Raw genomic sequence first — 11921 nt, 5'->3', positions numbered from 1 at the left:
GCTCCCTATGATTCAAGTCTTAGGGCATCTTATGCAGTTTAGACAGGAGTCTTATCTTTCTGTTAAAGAGTATGCTAGAGCCTTTGATAGTACTCTTAGGCTTTGGCCAAGAAGAGCCAATGCACTACCGGATGATATGCTATGTGAGTTATTTCTGAATGGCTTAGAGATTAATACGCAAATCCAAGTGGAATTGCAGAATCCTAAGTCGTTAAGGGAAGCAAAAATGCATGCCATTGATTATGAGGGTCATATTCAGAGATGTTGGGAAAACTTTTGGAGTTTTCTCCGCTCAGTACAAGTGCATCCTAGCTTCCAACCATTTCTGCAAGAAGACAACTCGCTTGTTGATACCAAGACAACCTATGAGGGGAACCTTGTTGGCCAAAATCTCAAAGCAGAAAATGGCCATCCTATGATTAGTAATAACATGCCTCTCAGTGAACACGTGCCAAGCCATGTAAGTCCCATTAGGGCTTGCAACACTTCCACGAGAGGTAGTTGTGATGGCAACATGGATAGAACCAATGGGCCTATGATAATTTTTCAGATTGATGTGCGGGTTGTCACGAGTTATCGACCAATGCGGGATGTCAAGCCGGATACCCAGGATTTTTCAGAGCTCGATTTAGAGCCCGGACGGAGAAATGGTCACAAAATGGTCAAGATATGAAAAGGTGGACACTTGGGAGGCCAAAATTGGGCATGCCTTTTGAGTTTGGACCCCGCCCCTAAAATTTTATGCACCTTATGAAGCAAAAAACGTGGAGAGAGAATGAGGGATGAAGAAAAAACGTGGAGCAACATGGCGGCCGTTTTTTGCGCCCTCTCATGATGGAGATGGAGTATGTAGGTTGAAAGCAACCCATACAACTGATCATGGGGCTGATCTTCTCCTTTCTTGCTGGACTTATCACCTGTCTTTGCCCGTGAAATGGCTATGGGAATGAAGAGATGGAATTCTAGTCTTTCTCTCTCCTCCCTCTCTCTCCTCTAGAGGCAGATTCATGTGGGAAGAAGAAGGATCGTCCAACCGAGATGGGATTTCTCCGTGATGCAAGAGGAGGGTAGATTGCTGATTCCGGACTGTCATGAGCATTAATGGTTGCTGGAAATTAGTCCCGAGACATGGCAAATAAAAACCCGCAACCCGCAAAGAACGGTAATCTCATTTTTACAAAGGAAATTGATGTTTTATGCAAGTTGCTTCATCAATACTTGTTCCCATGGGATGATTATGCATTATAATGCTGTTTGCAATGTCTTTCAGCTGTTTGAAATTAGAAAATAAAAAAATCATAAGTGTTGTGGATGAAATTAATAGTGTAAAACCCGTAAAATACACGAAATATGGGAAAATTTGGTGTTTTTGAGATATAAGTGGAAAATGTAATAAGACACACCAACTTAATTTGTGTTTTTGCTACAAATGAACCTAAGGGCCACAACCCATAACTCATTTTGAATTTTTAGTTATTTAATATTGTAAAAAATACAAGAAAAATAGGGAAAATGGGAAAAATTAGGGGAAAAATGGATTTTGAGTGCCGAAAATTAAGGAAAAATAAGATTCATGGTTGTGGATGTATGGGGGGTCTGAAGTATGAGGTTTAGCCTCAGTTCAGCCCTACCTTTATGTTTTAGTGAGTTTTTATGGCTTTTTATACAATAAAAATGTGGAAAATGAACCCTAAACCGATCAATGATGCACAACCTAAACGGGTGAGGGGGTAGAGTGTATAAAAGGTGTTTAAATGCTGAATGAAATGATGAAAAGATTTCTGGTTTTTATGCATACCATTTAGGTTGGTCGATATTTAAAAATTAAGAACGTAGTAGCACGAGGGTTTCTCGGTGCTAGGTTCATGCAACGCCGCATACGAGCGATAGTCAAAATCATTGAAAGAAATGTTTTCCACATGTGTACAAATGTTGATTGTCTTAATTGTTTGAGCACATGGACATTCACAATTTGCATGAAGCATAAAATGATAAAGGGTATCAGACAATACCTCTTGGATGCATAGCACATGTATTCTCTAGGTCGTGACCAACATTGAGTGAGTAAGGTTGTCCTAAGCTGTAGGCCAGGCGTTGGGTCCTAAGGGAAAGAAAGTGAGGAAAGTGGTACATTCCTGAATATGATCAATTGGTACCTTGAGAGAACTATGTGCGATATTGTGTTATATATGTTTAGCGACACATCGAGGGGCCAATCCCCAAGGTGTAGGAGAGTCGCAGTGAGGTAGCGGCAGTCAGCCGTGGGAGGACCTCCTATGTTTGTACTTCGTGCTATTTGGCAATGTGTAGGGACTCCCTCTGAGGAGTGTTAAGTGGGTTAGAGTTGGACTACGAGACGTGATACAAACGCAAGATGTTTAGGAAGATGATGTATGTATGTGTCATCCACGCTCCTGGCCGCGAGGCCGGGGGGTTGTTGAGCGCATGATAGAGGTCCGGCTAGTGCACGAGCTAGTGCCGGCCCGTTTTAGGTACCATCAACACGGGAGCTGGGGTTAGTGTGCTTAGCCACGTAGTGCTTCAGACTTGGGGAAATCCGCCTGTCGAAACTGCTAGGTTTAATGTCACGTTAGCAAACGGTATGAGGGTGAAGCCATTCGGGGTACTTAAGAATTGGCCAGTGAAGATCGCAGGTGTCCAGTTCTCGGTTGACTTTATAGTCATGAAAGGAGTGGACTACGATATCCTATTAAGCTGACCCTGGATGCGCAATGCTAGAGTCATCGAAGATTGGGGGAACGGCTTGATCTTCCTTGGCAATAGAACGGATGCCGTAAGAATAGAGATGGACACTTGGACGACCTCATCAGTCGACCTAGATGCCACCTTTGCTATACTCAAGGGGAACACTCAGGTCAAGGAGTCCCATGGGCCCTTGACCAAGTATATCCCATGCCCAGAGGATGAGCGGGATTGGATGCACATTCTCGCTACAATCGACCTGCCATTCTCAGATCATGAGGCATACGAGCAAGCCATCAAAACGATCGGCAAGTCCAACGAACCACTCTCTACACCAGTCTGCATGATGGTAGGAAGCCTTCGTGGAAGACCTGAGCCTGTCACCTTCCACGTACTATCCAACAAAAGGGAACTCTAGGGGATACTGGAATACCTAACGGACTAGTTAGCTATCAATCCAGCTGCAAATTTCAAACCACTCCAGGATCTCTTAGAGGAATCCAAGTGGCAATGGACCAGGGTGCACGATTTAAACCTCATGTATAACTGGGCCCTAGTTCCTGACCAATGACACAAGGCATACCAAACCCTGGGAGACGACGAGCAGTCAGATGACAAAGATTCTAGCGGCGAATACGAAGACTGCCAATCCTTCAGTGATGAGAGTGAGGGGGAAGTAGATACCGTAGAATACGACACTGAAGGACGAGAAATTGAGCAGATACGAGCAGACGCTAAACTGCAGAAAAGGCAGACCCTTAGAGTAGAGCGAGGAGTCATGTGCATAGAATGTGATCGCGCTTGGTTGGAACGCGTAGGAGCCATAGACCTTGAGCAAGTAGGCCTAGCCCAGCCAGGAACGACATCAATACTTAGGACTGAATCACCATCTGAACTACGGCCACCAGGGGAGACCACCTCTTCTAGCAAAGATGGAGGGTTTGACTCTGAATCGGAAGTTAGTTCGGATAGTGATCCAGAGATCCCTAGTCCGCCCACGACCAGACGTACCAAAGGGGACCTACCTGTCCACTTGAGGCGCAGACGGTTAAGGCAGGAAAAGGCAAAGCAACCCAGGGATACACGAACAGAAGAACAATGAAAGCCACTCCCTAAATGCTTCACGAAATTCAAAAAAGGGGATAGGGTAGTAATTATGTTAGGTGCCAAACGTCAAGGGTAGACGAGCGAACCAATCGAGGGACCAGCCAAAGTCAAGGAGGTAGACTTAGCCCACGAAGGGGAAACACCCCGACCAGTGCTCATTGCCGACAACTTGACTGGTGAAGAAGAAACGAGTCTTATCACTCTCTTGCAAGAGTATATAGACGTGTTTGCCTGGTCCTTAGAGGAGCTACAGGGGGTAGATCCGAGTGTTGTAACTCACAACATACCCATGACGTCGGATGCAATGCCAGTCAAGCAGCGACCGTACCCTATGAATCCAAAACACGCTCATGCTGTCAAAGAGGAAATGGACAAGCTGATGAGAGCTGGATTCATTTACGAAATTGAGCACACAGACTGGGTATCACCCATAGTCATTGTGATGAAGAAGAACAAAAAAATCCGAGTGTGTGTCAATTACAAGAAGGTGAACGCTGCTACGAAGAGAGACAACTATCCATTGCCGTACATCGAGCACATGCTTGAGAGGGTGGCAGGCAAGGAAGCCTACAATTTTTTGGACGGCTTCTCAGGGTACAACCAGGTGCAAGTGCATCCTACGGATAGGCACAAGACCGCCTTTGCCACTGAGTGGGGCGTCTTTGCATACATAGTCATGCCCTTCGGGTTGACCAATGCCCCTGCCACTTTCCAACGTCTCATGTGCACCATCTTTAAGGACATGCTCCACAAGGAGTTAGAGGTTTTTGTCGATGACCTGTGCATCCATTCGACCTGGATCGAACACTTAGACAAACTCCACGCAGTCTTTGAACGGTGTCGCTTATATCGCCTCTCCTTGAATCCCTTGAAGTGCCAGTTTTGGGTAAAGCACAGATGCATCTTAGGACACATGGTATCGAAGAACGGCATTGCCACTAACTTCTCGAAGGTCAGGGTTATTGTTGACCTTCCACCCCCAATTAATTACAAGGGAGTTCAATGCTTCTTAGGCCATACATGATACTATCGGCGGTTTGTACTGAACTATGCGCTGATCGCCAGACCATTGTATAAGCTATTGATTGTCTTCGAGTGGATCGAGGCATGCCAATGAGCGTACGAAGAATTGAAAAATGCTCTAATAACAGTACCAATTCTACGAGCCCCAGATTGGACCATTACCTTTCACGTGCACATCGATGCTTCTAAGTTTGCCGTGGGGACAGTGTTGTGCCAACTTGGTGAGCACAACTTAGATTATCCAATGAGCTTTGCTAGCAGACAACTCACTGAGACGGAGATGAACTACTCGACAATAGAAAGGGAGGGATTAGCCATGGTGTTTGCTGTAAAGAAATTCTGGCATTATCTATTGGCCAAACCCTTCATATTTTTTGTGGACCATCAAGCCCTGCTCTATTTAGTAAACAAACCCTGTGCTACAGGGTGCATAGCTCGATACCTCCTCCTGCTTCTAAAGTTCGATTTCTCCGTGGTAGTACGAAAGGGAAAACAGCATTACATGGCTGATCACATGTCACACATCCCCACAGGAGAACCTGCTGGACAAGGCATCGTTAATGAGTTACCGGATGCCCACATATTCCACCTGTCCAGCGAGAGATTTATTTAAGGCTGATCTAATGCCATATTGGGCGGACGACACGGTCCAAGTGCTCGAGCATGGACTACGAGAGCGACCAATAGAAAAAGCCCAGCTTAGGCGCTTGACACCATCACCATCCGCAAAGCCACCGGTAGAAACATCCGTAGGCAAGACTAAGGAGGGGGGTAGTGCACGGCCGCCACTCCCCGACTTCCATAAATCGCAACCCATAGCAGCCAAAGCTAAGGCCCAACAGCCTCGCCTTCAATGGGTGCCTAAACAGCCGCAACCACCGCCTAGGAGTCGACGTTCCTATTCTCATAAGACCCAGAACTTTAATCCTAGGAGGCCAAGACGCAATCACAAGAAGCGCCACGTGATCAAGCAAAGATGGGTTCCTAAGCCCTCTTACGTGCGCAAGGCTACTACGAGGGAAATACTTGGCTGTGGATCCCTAAGGCCCCCATGGCTAGAGGCACCACTCATACACCACCCTCAAGCTTGATCAAACTGCATTCCATCAACCCTCAAACCACAAGTCGCAGTGCTCTCCTGAACCTCAACCATCCGCCTCATCCACATCTAGACCCAAGAGAGTCCCACAAGCCTACCGGCCCAAACCGCAGGTTCCGTCACAAGAGTCACCACCTGTTGAAGCCAATCCGCCTCCCCAACTCCAACTTGGATGCAGCAGCCCGTCCGTCTAGCTGCTCCTAATCCACTTAACACCCAAGCGGCCCAACCACAAACTCCTAAACCCCTCCTACCTCCCATCTTCATTGACAAAAGCTCTTGTTCTGTCAAACCTTGACCACTTGTCGGCCTTACGCCCTCCTATGAACAAAAATCCTTTCTAGCGCTGGCCACTGACCTCGCTGAGGACACCAGGGATGACATGCTGGATTGTATTAAACGACTAGATGACACTTTTGTGTCACTCGCGCTAAGCTACGATTGCTTGGACCTCGGTCTATTAGAAGAACCCTTTGCAACAGAAGTACAAAGTATGCATTGCTCTTGGGAAACCTTTGAATTCGCATTCACAAAAGCTTCTCGCTCCATTGCTTCTGAGTTGATTAACAGCGAAATCTCCAAGGAACAAGCCATCAAACAGCGCCTTATCACGTCATACGATCCAGGAACCACTTCTGCTATCATCACTGAGACCAAGAAATCGCGGAGTTATCACACCTCGCTGATACTGGATCGCCTTTCGTGAGGCAGTGGTACGCTCTTAGGTTGCAATGGGAAGTTGAAGGATGTCGCATAATGACCAATGCCGAGCAACGCCGCGCCATCAAAACAGCAGAGTATGATCCCACTTACGTCGCGCCCACCTCATATAGAGTGTTAACCACTCTTCGAGGCCGACCCATGGAAGAATACCTCAAAGGACACCCCTACCTCGATTGCTTGTTGACCGAGGAAGAGCTACACATTGCTAGCCATGTCGACTCTGGTGACCTCCTCACAGATGTTCTCACATACATCACGCACATGGGAATTCGACCCTTCAATTTGGACTGCGCAGCTCAACTGGAATACAATCCAAATTTCTATACTTGGCTCCTTCACAAGTAACTCCTACCCCAACATGCCGAAAGCCCTTAACCTTTTGACCCTCAATCCTAGGAAGGATTCTTTTCAAGGTGGAAGGGGAGGGGGTAAGGTGAAAGGAATCAGAAGAGAAATAAATCAAAGGGGATAAATCAAAGTAAAATTAGTGAAAAGCATAAGCATGTAGTATGAAAAAACGGACGGGGTAGGAAAATGGGCAGGAAAACTTTGAAGTAAAGGGCAAAAAGTCCAAGTCTAAAAAGGAAAATCTACATGGCTTCCTAATGAATTCATTCAAAAAGCATAGAGTTTTCTTTTCCAGCAATCAGCAAATTGATATATGGAAAATAGTAATGAAAGTTATGATTTATGGTAGGAGCATAAAATGTCGCAGCAAGATTGCGCCCATCGACTCCCGTTCATAGATGAGGAAAGGGAGCAATACCGCATCCATCTAGAGAACCGTGCCTTCAGCCAGCTCAAATTCCGAACCATCCACAACATAGAAGTCGTGGTGGCCAAGGAGGAAGCAGCCAAGAGGGTGGTTGAACAATGCAACCTCACGAAGTATCTGGAAAAGTTCTCGTAGGAGCTGGAACACCTGAAGTGCGTGGAGTTCCTCAGAACATACAACCCAGATCAAGAATGTAGTATTGTAACGGTGGGCAGAGGAGAAGATGCAAAGCAGGTACAGGTCCGGTTAGATCCAGCCTTGGTGGAGAAGGATTTGGGATTGGTACCAAAGACGAAGAGGAAACAAAAAAGGGATGTTTATGCCATGCTTAAAATGAAGAAGGAAGATGTGCTCACAAATGACGGCATAAGCATCCAGGATATCCCTGATGCAGAAGCCAGGATGCAAGTCAAGCTGATACATGTGCTCTTCTCCAACCAGTGTTACAATTCATTGATGCATCGAATTAGCATACCGGTGCTAGAGAATGTAGCAGCCCATACCCTAGACGAAGTAGATTGGAACGGGTACGTGCAAAAAATGATCGATCAGGTAGCCAAAGCGTTGGCCCTAGGAAGTGTACCAGCAGGAGGAGAATCTCCGGCCTCTAAAGTTACAGAAAGAAAGAAAGCCTTCTCCAAAGCCTCCTTCATCGGGTATGGAGGCATTTTGACTGCGCTCATCCAGGAGGCAGTGAAGGAAGCACGGGATGCAGAAGAAGGAGAAGGAGAAATGCCAAAAAGGTCGCCTCCTCACCAAGACAAGGATAGGTCCACCGATAGAACTGAGACATAAGAAGAAGAGGAGGGACAGACAAGCAAAAAGACAACCAGGAAACCCAAGAAGAAGACAATGCAGAGAAAGAAGAAGGATGACGAAGGCAGAAAGAAGGAGAGAGAAGACTTGGAAAGGGCAAAGAAAGAGTCCCTAAAAGAGGCCAAGGAGAGAGAGAGGACGAAGAGACAGGAGGAGGAGAAGGAAAAAGAAGAATTACAGAAAGCAAAGAAAGCATTGAAACAAGAAGCAAAGGAGAAGAAAAGAAAGGAAAAAGAAGAAAAAGGAAAAAAGAAGGAAGAGCAAAGAAAAGCGGAGGAGGAAAGGAAAAGAAAGGCGGATGAGGAAGAGGAAGAGCTATGAAGGAAGGAGGAAGAGGACCTGGTGGAGGCCACACGCCGGTCCATCGAGCAATAGAGCCGAGCAGATGAACTGGGGAACCTGAGCCCGCATAGAGAAGAAGGGCCAGGGTCTAGCACACAGGTGCCGGAGTTTGTGCCACCTCCAGTCCCTGAGGGCAAGGGCAAGGCCCTGATTCATCCAATTCCTACCCTCCTGGTGCCTTCCGCTGAACCCACCACCATCACCCCTAGCATCCCGACCAGTGCTGATGTGTCAAACTTCGTGGCGTGGATGCAATACTTCATCAACAAAGAGATGGGCCAGGGACCTAGCACAGAAACCACGGCCACAGGACAAAAGAGGCCAGCTAGGATGTGGAATCCAGGCAAGAGCCCAAAAGGTAGAAGGTAGAAGCCTCAACCTCACCCATTCACACAAGATGACGCCATCGGCTAATTACGACGAGTACGTTGCCGAGCTGCTCTCCCAATTAGAGAAAGCTAAGGAGGAACGCAAGATAGCCGTGGGCTGAGTTGGCAGCGGAGAAGGAATCAGTGGCCGCCTTCCAGCTGGATAAAACAAGGATGATAGCCATGAAGCAGAGGGAGATCATAGATCTCAAACAAGAAATGAAGGCTAAGGATGATAGGGAGGAGCACTGGAGACAACAGCTTGAAAACGAGACACAGGAACTAGTGAAAATGCAAAGAGAGCACAAGCTCCTAATAGTGCAATACTAGGAGCTCGCTACGAAATCTGCTCAGGTTGATGCGCTTGTGGCTGAGTTGAATGCCAGGGATGAGGAGAGAAAACAAGGCATAAAGGAGCAGCAAGAGGAGATCGAGCGCCTGGCAGATCAACTAAACTCTGGAAAAGAAGAGCAAGAGAGGCTGGTTAGGGAGTTGGAAGACTATGAGCAGAAACTCATGATGCTAACCCTAAAGCAAGGAGAGAGCTTGGGAGAGATGAAGAAAAGAGCAGAGGAGTGGGCTGCGCACAATGAAAAGAGGGTGAGGACACTGGTGTGGTGCCTTGCTCTGGCAGAGAAGGAGAAAATCATCACAGAGAGCAAGGCACAAGCTGCCCAAGTGGCCTTCAGCACTCAACAGAAGGCCTTCCTCGATACCATCCTAGACACCACCCATGCAGCGCAAGGAGAATCATTTGAGGTGACGCAGAGAAAGCTCGGCATGGCACGAAGAGCCTTACACGCTAGATTGTAGATGCCACCCTTACCTGCGGAGGTTAGGCTAAGCTTGGATGAGCAACAAAAATACCTATTGCTGGCCGGCCTAACCCCCTAGGAAATCGACACCCTCGGATTCGAAGAAGAAGCAGCACAGGGAGAATGGCAGGGGGAGGAAGCAGAACTTGAAATCGACATGAACTGATTCAGGGAGGATGTAGTTCCCCAACCCCCCTCGCCGCAGTCTCAAGAGCCACCACAAGAGGACCCATCTGCGGAAAGAAAAGCCGCCTCTAGGGAAAGGCGCATAAATCTAGTAGAGGAAGAGGCAAACCAGCCGTGCTGCCATCCGCGCCTCTCCCACTGTGCCCTGATGATCTCCCCACAGGATTCCACGCAGAACTGGTGTTGTGGGAAATACAAGAACAAGGAAAGGATCCATTAACCTTTAGTTTTCTCCTACCCAACAGTCTGTGGAGGGTCTTGCCGCTCAAGGTGATGGACGAGGTAATTGCGGTCAGAGGCCGGTTGGGGCAAAGATGGCTAGAAGAGCGAGAAAAGACCCTGACCTCTTGGGGCACAGAAGCAGCTGATTACTGGCAGAACAAAGTTTTTGAAGTCCCACACACTGTACAAGGCTACAAAAGCCAACCCCTGTGGAGGAGGCGAGTATGCAACATCAACGTGCTCGCCTGGATGGCGTTCTGTAACACCCTGCCATTCGAGCGGAACAACCCTACCTACATGGCATACCCTCAAAGGGTAGGGGTGGATTTTGATGCCACCCTCCACGGGCGGTGTGACTTTCCTATTATTTATAACTCTAATGTAGTATCCTTCGAGTATGCCCTTCTCTTTACCGCCGAAAGCCTAGATGATTCTGTGACACGTTTTCTTGCAGATTTCTCCTCATGTCCTGACCCCGCTTTTGTAACAACCTGTAATTATCTTAGGTTACTTAGGCTACTCCTTAAGCAGGACCCGACTCCACAAGAGCGCGGCCTACCTCCCCTATTCTTTGACCCTAACGCTATAGACAACTGCGCCATGGCTCATCTTACGATGAGGGCTAGTCTCCTTTCCTCTTTTTGCCTAACCCTCCTAGAAGATATGAATGATAGCCAATTCACTAGGTGCAATCACCCTTTCCTCTCCACCACTTCTCTTCATGTCCGCATGAATCTGAAAGATTACATGCAAAGTCGCCAGTTTTTGAGCAAATCTATCTGACCCCTTTCCCCTCCTCATTCCGATGAAGACAATTAGGCCTGCTGGCTATCATTTCAAAAAAAAAAAAAAAACGGCACACAAGCACTCGCTCGCAGCAGCACTTGAACACCACATAGAGCACTACCACTGCACCTAGGGGTCCTCAAGTTAGGTGTGCCCAGTGGCTGCGGTCGGCCGGCTCCACTCCTAAACCCCTGGCCCTTTTTGCTCCCCCACTTCACACTTAGGGCACATCAAGGGCAGGACTTTCAGACCTGTCACCCTAAGACTTGCACCCCTCCCAGTTCCACTGCCACGGGCACCACACACTACACGAAGAGCCAGACACACCCCTTAGGGAGTGCACAACTTTTCTTGCAGGTTATGTTTGAGTTTCAAGAACTGGCTACTCAGCTAACGAAGATCACCCACTGCATCCTTTAATGACCAAAATCTTTTCCATATGCCAAACATGACACCATTGTTGCTGTTTCAGGAGCTTTTCTGCATTGGCGGGGACGGACCAACGTGCTTCATGCCGCCAACCATCTGCGTGCTGATGGCTACCATGATTGAACCAAATCAAGCAAAAGGAGTACTCAGTAATAGATCTGCCATTGGCATAGATCTTGGAGCCTCATCTTCCAAAGATGCATGCCCAACGCCTCAAGATCTATGGATCGCTTATTGATTCCACAAGCCTGAAGAATTTCAATGCAAGGTTGAAGATCTTCAACGCAGCACTGAAGACCTTCAACTCAAAGACAAAGATCTCCAAATCAAAGACACAGATTTTCAATGCGAAGACAAACCATATCATTGTCAAGGCAGAAATCGGGGCGGCTTCTCCAAGATAAATCCCTCTAATACCATCCTCCTAAGGGATTGCTTATTGCTTCAAGCATTTCTGATGCTCAAGGGATGACCGGCTACATAATTTCCACCAGCCAATTGGAACCCCAATCAGTCGCGCAAAATGG

This window comes from Lygodium microphyllum, chromosome 10, assembly GCF_053477565.2.
Source record: "Lygodium microphyllum isolate KBCC chromosome 10, Lygodium_microphyllum_v1.1.10, whole genome shotgun sequence".
NCBI classification, from domain to species: Eukaryota; Viridiplantae; Streptophyta; class Polypodiopsida; order Schizaeales; family Lygodiaceae; genus Lygodium; species Lygodium microphyllum.
The sequence above is the reverse complement of the archived record's forward strand: the minus strand, read 5'-3'. Positions refer to the sequence as shown.